The following is a 10224-nucleotide window of genomic DNA, read 5'->3' as shown; positions in this document are numbered from 1 at the left end:
ATCATATGGTAACTCTATTTTTAGTTTTTTAAGTAACCTCCATACTGTTTTCCATAGAGGCTGCACAAACTTACATTTTCCTGGGTCTTTTTTAATTGACTGATTTTTCTACTAAGTTATGTGTCACATTTTTCTGCTTCTTGGAAATCTAGTAATATTTTATTGGATGTAAGACGTTGCATTTTTTTTCATTGTTGAGTGCTAGATATTATTTTATTCCTTTAAAGTTTGTTGGAGTTTTTGTTTGTTTGTTTGTTTTTTGACAGGCAATTAAATTCCTTGTGGATTAGTTTGGTCCTTTCAAAGCTTGTTTTAAAGCTCTTATAGAGTAGTTGTAGAGTACCCTTTACTTTAGGGTTAGTTTAGTCCCATTTCTAAGATGTGACTGTCTCTGGGATCTATGCTGAATGTATTCAGTGAGATCCCTCTATCTGGCTGGTGGATACTCAAATGGTTCCCAGCCCTGTGTAAGCTCTGGGAATTTTTTGGCTTGAAGCTCCTGGTAATGCTCTTTTCTTGGATGTTCTCTGTCCCACTTGTGGAGTTTTAGCCCTGTGGAAGTTGGTCTTTTGATCAAAGATGCAAGGGGACCCCGTTCAGATTTCTGGAGGTCTTTCTCTATGCATCTCCTCCTATCTGTACTCTGCCCTGAATTCTAGCTGGCTTGGCCTCCCTGAACTCTGATATCTGTCATCTCAATTTGATGATGTTAGACCTGCGCGGTCTCCTAGGAGTTTCGACTCGCCCAGGAAACAACAAGAGTCGGAAGTCGATGCAAAACGCAAGAGGTTTATTGAAGGCCGGTGCACCGGGGTTCCTTGGTCCTCACGCAGGAGGTCGAAGAAGGAACCCTTTTGGGCGCGAATATGTCAGTTTTATAGGTTCCCACTTCCCCGTATGTAAATTATAGATTTGGTTGTGTTCTCCTGCTGATTGGTCCCGGTTTAGGCTCGGACCAGAGAGGGAACTTGTCCCCAGCTGCCTGATTGGTCTTTGACAGACACCTTTTTTACATTTTGTTATCTCCCTCCTTCTCCCCAGCTGTCTGATTGGTCTTTGACAGACACCTTTTTTACATTTTGTTATCTCCCTCCTTCTCGGAAGGGGGCCGGACATCCTGGAAATTCACCCATTGTCTAAGAAGCCCCTATTGTCTGGAGAGTTCTTAATCATTAGCTGGAACAATGTCCCTCGAGTCCCACATTCCCCCCTTTTTCTTGTGACTATTGATTCCAATCATGGAATCTCAACCTTCTGTTCGTAAACTTTGGTACTGTTGTCTTAACATTAGAACTTGTACAGTACTGATACGTTCTCTAATAAATGCTATCAAGCGATTTAGAACACATGGTCCAAAAGTTAAAATCAACAATAAAACAATAAGAGGTCCCAACAGAGTAGAGATTAAGGTGGTAAACCAGGGGGACTTATCGAACCATGATTGAAACCATCCTTTTTCGTTTTCTCTCTCCCTTTGCCTTTTATCTAAGCGTTCCCTTAGTTTATCCATGGTTTTGGTAATGGTTCCTGAATGATCAATATAAAAGCAACATTTTTTTTTTAGAGCGGCGCATAATCCCCCTTCCTTAAGAAACAGCAAATCTAGGCTGCAACACCATTTCTGAAAGTGAGGTGAGTGATTCCTTTAGTTGAGTTATGGAACTTTCTAATGCTCGAAGGTCGATGTCTACAGCCTGTCTTAAACTTGCATAATACTGGGGTTGTTGTATGAGGGCTGTGGTTCCTGTTCCTATCCCGGCAGATATTCCTAGTCCTAGAAGGACAGCCAATGTGAGGGTTACAAGTTCTCTTTTGTTTTTTGTTTTTCCTACATATTCATCTAAAAAGGATGAGTCTGAATGGTAGATAAGTCTAGGGACTAATTGCACTAACACACAAAAGTCAGCTGAAGTATTAAGAACCTCTAAAGAGACACAAGGGGTGAGCCCCGTGTTACATGTCCACCATCCATCTTGAGGAGGTACAAGATATCCTGAGCCTGAAGGGAGGCTAAAATCATGACAAAGGTGTCTATGGGACTGGGGAGGTGTTCCTATACAAGTACCATTTCCAGAAACCGAGGACAGGGTTAATTTACTGTTCCCTTCTTGCTTCCATCGACATTGGTCTGAGGAGGTAGAATTAGTATAGTTGGAGCTATATCCTATAGCATCATAATAAGGGGGAGGGGCAGCATAGCAGAGCCAACATGATTTTGTAGCCTCTGGGTTTGTAGCATTGAGAACCGTAAAGGCTGCCTGCACCAAAGAAAGCATCCTATCCTGAGGAGTCCCAGGCTTAACTGTGGGTTCTTTGGATCCAGAGGTTTCATTAGTCTCATTCTTTGTTGACGTAGTTGAAGGGGCCGGGGGAAGCAAAGGGGGGCCAAGTATGGGATTTGGGCCTATTGATATAGGAGCAGGAGTCTCAATCTTTAGCTTAAGGGTCATTAATATTCCTAAATCATATCCCCTCATGTAAAATCTAACGCCCCAAGAATGACCATTTATCCATTTTTTATCTCTTTTTCCGGGATTACTAGAGGAAATTTTAAGGGGATGACACCACCCTGAACATTTACTCCGGTGTCCGGTATCCTCATTATGAGAATAATTAGCCATTACAGTAATAAAATCCCAAGTTGAGGTGGGTTTCCAATTAGTATCCCCGGTAGTTTCACATCCCCAGCTTTTGCAATAAGTTTTCAGTTCCACCACATTTATAATTCAGAGATCAAGGGCGGTGGAACCCGGGGCATACGTAGAAAGTGAGGATACCAAGCATCATTCTTTTGCCTGCATTTTTGCAACCCGGCCCAAACCAATCAGTTTCCGAAACTTTGGAAGGGGCAGTGTTCATATCATGAGAATCTTCTGTATCCCAATAAGGTGCTCCTATAGCCAATTTACAAACATCAGGAAAAAGATCTGGCCACCAGGTCCAGGGGGGTGCAGTATGACTAATGGACCAGGTTACATCTCCAGTCTGAGAAATTACCTGCCAAGTTAAACGTTGGGGGAGGTGAGGGCTAAAATCACTTACAGTCAGTAAAGGCAGTAAAACCAAAATTATAAGTCTTAGGTTCGTAGAAGCTTGAGTTTGAGCGGGTTGTCGGTTCTTTGGGCCCGCCATCCTGATGATGCCGTCGCTGGTGCAGCCTTCACATGTGAAGCATGGATCCAGGCAGCGATGCCGTCCACTTTTATGGCCATTGGGGTGGTGAGGAGGACGGTGTATGGTCCTTTCCATCGAGATTCCAACGTCTGGGTTCGATGCCGATTGACGTATACGGAGTCTCCGACTTGGAAAGGATGAGTTTCTCCCGGTGTTCCCGGTTGGTAGGCCTTGGCGAGTTGGGACCATATTTCTTTCTGGACCAATTGGAGTCCCAGTAGCCTAGCATATAAGTCAATGTTATTTTGACAATCAGGTTTTATTTCTTTTCCTAAAGTGAGGAGGGGAGGCGGGGCACCATATAATATTTCAAAAGGAGTAAGATGGTATCGGGAAGGTGTATTTCTAACCCCGAATAGGGCCAAAGGAAGGAGCACCGTCCAATCGGTACCGCCAGTCTCCAAGGACAATTTAGTTAGGGTCTCTTTTAGAGTCCTATTCATTCTTTCTACCTGACCTAAACTTTGGGGTCTATAGGCGCAATGTAATTTCCAATCAGTCCCCAAATATCTGGCCACATCCTGACTTACCTGGGCGACGAAGGCTGGACCATTATCAGACCCTATTACCTTTGATGCTCCAAATCGAGGAAAAATTTCTTCTAAAATCTTCTTGGCTACTACAGCAGCTGTTTCTTTCTTTGTTGGGAAAGCCTCTATCCATCCTGAAAAAGTGTCTACAAAAACTAAAAGGTATTTATTACCGTACCTTCCAGGACGCACTTCGGTAAAGTCCACTTCCCAGTAAGTTCCTGGGCGGTCCCCCCTGAGTCTCTTTCCAGTTTCAAGTTTCCCTTTGTGAGCATTTACCTGTTGACATGGGACGCATTCCTGCACAATTTGTTCAGCTAATTTTGTCATTCCAGGGGTTTCGTACCCGGCTTTTTGTAACAAGGCTACCATCTTTTTAGTCCCCAAATGTGTCCATCTGTGCATCTGTTGTAACATGGATTCTGCTTGCTGAGGGGACAAAGTTCCTTTTGTTGTGGCCGGGATGATTTCTTCATCGCGGCCTGGTTTTTCAGGAACTTTATCTGACAGTCCTAAAATGACTTCTCCCGATGCTATTTCTCGGGCCACTTGGTCAGCCATATTATTTCCCCTAATTATTGGGGTATTTCCTTTTTGATGTCCAGGGCAGTGGATGACACTGACTTTAGTAGGAAGCATGAGTGCAGTCAACAAAGCCACGATTTCGTCTTTGTTTTTAATTTCTTTGCCACCTGAAGTTAGTAGCCCTCTCTGTTGGTAAATGGCACCGTGGATATGAGCGGTAGCAAACGCATATCTACTGTCTGTGTAGATGTTTACTTTTTTATTCTCTGCCATCTCTAATGCCCTCGTCAGGGCAATTAATTCAGCTCGTTGGGCTGAGGTCCCTTGTGGTAGCGCCGCTGCCCATATGACTTGTTTTCCGTCTACCACGGCTGCCCCAGTTCGACGCTTACCTTCCTCCAGGAAACTGCTCCCATCCGTGAACCAGGTGAAATCAGCATCAGGGAGGGGCAGGTCCATCAGATCTGGCCTACTGCCGTGTGCTGCGGCTAGTACTTCCTGACAGTCATGTATGATGGTGGAGTCTTCCAAGTCAGGATCAGGTAGCAAGGTGGCTGGATTGAGTCCTGTGGCTGGAGCAAACTTGATGCGATCTGAGTTTAGCAACAGGGTTTGGTAATGAGTCATCCTGGCATTAGTTAGCCACCTATCCGGTGGTTGACGGACTACATTTTCCAGGGTATGAGGAGCTGTTATCGTTAGATTTTGTCCTAAAGTTAGTTTGTCAGCATCTTTGACTAGAACGGCCACTGCAGCGATTATCTTTAAACAGGTGGGCCATCCTGATGCCACAGGGTCCAATTTTTTTGACAAATAAGCAACTGGGCGATTCCAGGGACCCAATTTCTGAGTCAATACTCCTTTTGCAATGCCCTTATTTTCGGCCACATATAAATGAAAAGGTTTGGTTACATCTGGCAGTCCTAGGGCTGGAGCTGAAAGTAAAGCTCGTTTGATTTGGTCAAAAGCCCGTTGTTCCTTATCGCCCCAAACGAAAAGAGTGCTGTTTTTGGTTAGGGGGTACAATGGGGCTGCCAGCTCAGCAAACCCTGGAATCCATAGTCTACAGAATCCGGCCGTCCCCAAAAATTCTCTAACCTGCCTGGCGTTTTTGGGAGCTGGAATTTGGGCCACCGTATCCTTTCTGCTCTCCGTGAGCCATCTTTGCCCCCCTTTTAATAGATACCCCAGGTAACTGACCTGTTGTTGGCATATTTGTGCTTTCTTGGCTGAGGCTCTATATCCCAGGGTTCCAAGTTCCGTTAACAGTTTTTCAGTACCCTTGATACAATCTTCTTGGGTCTCAGCAGCTAATAAAATATCATCAACGTATTGGAGTAATGTTACCTGGGGATTTGATTCTCTATATAATGCCAAATCCTGATGGAGGGCTTCATCAAAGATGGTCGGGGAGTTCTTAAATCCCTGAGGTAGCCGTGTCCATGTCAGCTGACCAGACATTCCCGATGTTGGATCTTTCCATTCGAAGGCAAAGTAGGGTTGGCTCAGGGGAGAGAGTCTTAAACAGAAAAAAGCATCTTTAAGGTCCAAAACAGTATACCACGTATGTTGAGGTGGAAGAGTGCTCAGGAGGTTGTAAGGGTTTGGAACTGTGGGGTGGAGGTCTGCCACCCGTTTGTTTACCTCTCGTAGATCCTGCACCGGCCGATAATCATTTGTTCCTGGTTTCTTTACCGGCAGGAGAGGGGTGTTCCATGCTGATTGACATCTTATTAAGATGCCCAAGTCTAGTAGCCTCTGTATATGGGAACGGATACCGTCTTTGGCTTCTCTACTCATGGGGTATTGACGGACCGTTATTGGGGTGGCAGTTGCCTTGAGTTCCACTAGCACCGGGGACCGATTTTTGGCCATCCCCATTCCGGCAGTTTCTGCCCAGGCTTGAGGGAACCGAGTTACCCAATCAGTAACATTAACTCGTGAGGATGAAGGCTGCTCGTATAATTTATATTCATCTTCTAATTTCATAGTCAATATTTGAAGTAACCTTCCCTTATTATCAGTTATGGTGGGACCTTCTGGCTGAAAGTGGATTTGAGCCCCTACTTTGGAGAGTAAATCTCTTCCCAGCAAAGGATAGGGGCATTCCGGAATAATCAAAAATGAATGGGTTACTCGTCCAATCCCAAGATCTACTGTCCTTCGTGTGGTCCATGAATATTGTTTATTCCCAGTGGCTCCTTGTACCCATGACCTTTTAGCTGAGATAGGACCTTTTGAGTGGAGAAGGACGGAGTGCTGGGCTCCGGTATCTACCAAAAATTGAACAGGTTCCCCCTCCACTTTAAGAGTTACCCGGGGCTCGGGGAGAGGGTTCGAGCCCTGACTTTCCTAGTCTTCTTCTTTCAATGTTAAGATTTTGTTTTTGGTTGGCCTTCCTCCATTCTTTTTCTTAGGGCATTCTCTCGCCCAATGTCCTTTTTCTTTACAGTAGGCACATTGGTCCTTGTCTAATGGCCGCCTTCTGTCTGCCGTTCGCCCTTCCTGCCTATTTCTATCCCCTATATTTCTTCCTCCAACCACAGTGGCCAGTATCTTACTTAAATTCCTCTCCTGTCTCTTATCCCGTCTTATTTCATGGGCTTCCTGCTCTTTCTGCTTTCTTTCTTCCTTCTCTTCCTCTGTTTCTCTTTTGTTATATACTTTATCTGCCTCTTTTACTAACTCCTGAAGCGAAAATCCCTGCAAGCCATCTAGCCTCTGTAATTTCTTCTTAATATCAGGGGCCGCTTGATCTATGAAAGCCATTGCTATAGTAGCCCTGTGTCCCTCCGAAGTTGGATCATAAGGGGTAAAGCGTCTAAAGGCTTCCATTAAACGTTCCAGGAACACAGTTGGCGATTCCTGGGGCCCCTGAGTTACTTCCCTTACCTTAGCCAAATTAGTGGGCCGTCTGGCCGCTCCGTGGAGACCCGCCACCAGAGCCTGGCGATACATTTTCAGGCGCTCCCTACCTTCCGGGGCATTGAAATCCCAGTTTGGCCTGACGAGTGGGAAACCAGTATCAATCTCGTTAGGCAGCTGGGTAGGTTGCCCATTGGCGCCTAATACATTTTTTCTGACTTCTAAAAGAACCCGTTGCCTCTCCTCAGTCGTTAGGAGAGTCTGGAGCAGCTGCTGACAATCATCCCATGTGGGCTGGTGGGAGAAAACAAGAGATTCTATTAAAGCGGTAAGGGCCTGTGGATTTTCGGAAAAAGTTGGGTTATGCATTTTCCAATTATAAAGATCTGCAGAGGAAAAGGGCCAATATTGGAGAGGTCTATTCCCTTGGCCATCGGGGGGGCCATATTCTCTAAGAGGTAGGGCAGTGGAGTCCGGGGAGATAGCCCTCCGGCTCCTAGTGCCCACTGAGGGACCCCTTTCTTCTTCCATCATGGATGGTTCCCTTGGTGCCGAGGGCAGTGGAGCTGGGGGTCCTCTAGGTGGTAGGGGATTCGGGGCCGGAGGATAAGGGGGTGGGGAATCCAAAAGAAGCAAATCGGACTGCGGGTCAGGATAAATCGCCTTCGGTAGATCCGGGGCGTCGGGTAGCTTCTCCGTGTTGGGATTTTTCTTTAAGGCTAATATCTCCGACGCTGCTGATGTATGCGCGGACGTACCTGTTGAGGAAACAAAGGGCCGGACCCACGGAGGTGGGGAGAGAATTAAATCTTCCCAGACCAAGACATATGGTACTTGGTCTGGATGTCCGTGGGTATCTATATTAAATATCTTAGACTTCAGCAGCTTAATCTTGTCTAATAAAAAGGATCCTTCGGGGGGCCATCCTATCTGAAATGTTGGCCATTCAGAGGCACACAAAGTCTGCCACTTTCCTTTCTTTACCTCTACCGAAAAATTATGGGCTCTGGCCCGAACTTCGGTCCAATAGCTTAGAGTAAGGGAAAGAGGAGTCGTCATAGTTTGTCCCATTGTCGTCCGTCAGAGAAGAAGAATAGACCACAATACAGAAACAGTTAAAATTCCATGAAACACATATACGTATGGGCCACCGCGAGCTCGCTTCAAAACCGGAACTTCTTCAGATGGCAGTTATCACCAAGGGAACTGCCGAAACCGAGTGAAGGGGAGACAGACTTTGCCTCTCCTTCCAGATGAGCCACCAGGGCGTCCCCTAGGGCTCATGGACGCCGGCTATTAGCACGTCTGCCTAGCCAGAGGTCCGATACAGATTCCATAATAAGCCGATTCTTACGGCTTTCCTCCGATAATGGCCCACAAAGAACAAGGGACAAACAGACAATCAAGCTCGAGCTTACCTGGTACCTCCAACTCCCGATGTTCTTGTGGTCCGGGGCGAGTGGAATCCCGGACGAGCCCCCAGATGTTAGACCTGCGCGGTCTCCTAGGAGTTTCGACTCACCCAGGAAACAACAAGAGTCGGAAGTCGATGCAAAACGCAAGAGGTTTATTGAAGGCCGGTGCACCGGGGTTCCTTGGTCCTCACGCAGGAGGTCGAAGAAGGAACCCTTTTGGGCGCGAATATGTCAGTTTTATAGGTTCCCACTTCCCCGTATGTAAATTATAGATTTGGTTGTGTTCTCCTGCTGATTGGTCCCGGCTTAGGCTCGGACCAGAGAGGGAACTTGTCCCCAGCTGCCTGATTGGTCTTTGACAGACACCTTTTTTACATTTTGTTATCTCCCTCCTTCTCCCCAGCTGTCTGATTGGTCTTTGACAGACACCTTTTTTACATTTTGTTATCTCCCTCCTTCTCGGAAGGGGGCCGGACATCCTGGAAATTCACCCATTGTCTAAGAAGCCCCTATTGTCTGGAGAGTTCTTAATCATTAGCTGGAACAATGTCCCTCGAGTCCCACAATGAGACTGCTGGGATCACAGTTCTCCCTCAGCCCAAAGGGCAGTTCAGAAATTGCCTCCAGGCAGGAGGACAGGAGGGTTGTATAACTCACTTCACTTGTCCCCTTCTCTCAGCAATCACAGCCCTGCACTGCCTGCTGTCCATTGTCTGAAAGCAGTTTGTTCTGTTTTCTACATTTTTTTTTATGGTAGAAGGCAGTTTTGGACTCTCTTATTTTTTCATGCCTTTCTTTTGATGAGAACTAAAAAAAACTATAGAGATATGAAATGCTAAGTTCGTGGGAATTTTAGAGTGAGAGGTAAAGTGAAAAGACAGCAACGTGTTTAATACTATAAGTCTATGGGTGTGAGGCAGGTGGGGTTTCTCTGCAAATAGGTAAAAGGTTTTCTAAAGAAACAGCCAGATCTACAAGGGCTGGTTCTTAAACTAATGCAAAGAGAAGCATTCGGGTGTTAATGGGGAAGATTCTAGGCTTCTTGCAAAAGATCCCATTCAGAAGGTCTAGGGTGGGGCCTCATGATTTGGTTTTTTAACAGGCACCCTATGGTGATTCTGATGCAGGTGGTCTGCGGATCTTTCTTGGAAAAACCCCAGCTAAGGATCCCAGTTGGGGTATCCTGGTGTGAACCTATAGAATTCCATCTCAGGCACACGGGCAGGGCCTCTACACGGTAAAAGCCTAGAAGGGGAGCAAAAATGGGGTGACAAAGGGCCAAAAAGAAAGGAGCTTGTCTTCAGGACCAGATGGAAGGTCAAGGGTTAGGAGAGTGTGATCAGGAGAGGGGGTATTGGGTCTCAGAATTGCTTTCACTTGGCAGGCTGCCTAGATTGTGTACGGAAGGTGCACCTCAGGAAAAGGGGGCTGAGGGCCTCCCACACAGAAAGGTTCAAACACAAGAGCAGCCCTGAGGGAAGACAGCTAGAGTCAAAGCAGCAAGAAAACCTCACTTTGCTGGCAACTACGAACACTGATTTAGATGAACCCTTTACCTCTGCAGTGGTCTGGCCTTTTTCACGAGACACTAATCTCCATCTCTGTGAGCTCTCTAGGGACATGGTTTTAGCTTTGTAGTGATTCACGCTAGGTTATTACACAGGACAAATTGCCTTAGTGCTGTATCGAAGAGCTGAGTACAAACAGAGGAAGTG

General features: G+C 46.2%; 2 long non-coding RNA genes across 2 annotated transcripts; both read right to left on the bottom strand.

The window, feature by feature from the left end:
- Nucleotides 1-769: 769 nt before the first annotated feature.
- Nucleotides 770-2666, bottom strand: LOC137209443 (uncharacterized). Its single transcript, XR_010936060.1, has 2 exons — nucleotides 1068-2666; nucleotides 770-1004 (listed from the first exon to the last, which is right to left on the bottom strand). It is a non-coding gene; the product is annotated as an uncharacterized lncRNA (long non-coding RNA).
- Nucleotides 2667-2717: 51 nt separating this feature from the next.
- On the bottom strand, nucleotides 2718-9059 carry LOC137209442 (uncharacterized). The gene is made up of 3 exons (XR_010936059.1): nucleotides 8939-9059; nucleotides 8513-8875; nucleotides 2718-3396 (listed from the first exon to the last, which is right to left on the bottom strand). It is a non-coding gene; the product is annotated as an uncharacterized lncRNA (long non-coding RNA).
- Between the last annotated feature and the right edge of the window lie 1165 nt (nucleotides 9060-10224).

This window comes from Pseudorca crassidens, chromosome 16 (assembly GCF_039906515.1).
Source record: "Pseudorca crassidens isolate mPseCra1 chromosome 16, mPseCra1.hap1, whole genome shotgun sequence".
Taxonomy (NCBI): domain Eukaryota; kingdom Metazoa; phylum Chordata; class Mammalia; order Artiodactyla; family Delphinidae; genus Pseudorca; species Pseudorca crassidens.
Note: the sequence above shows the minus strand (reverse complement) of the source record. Positions and strands in the feature narration are given on the sequence as shown.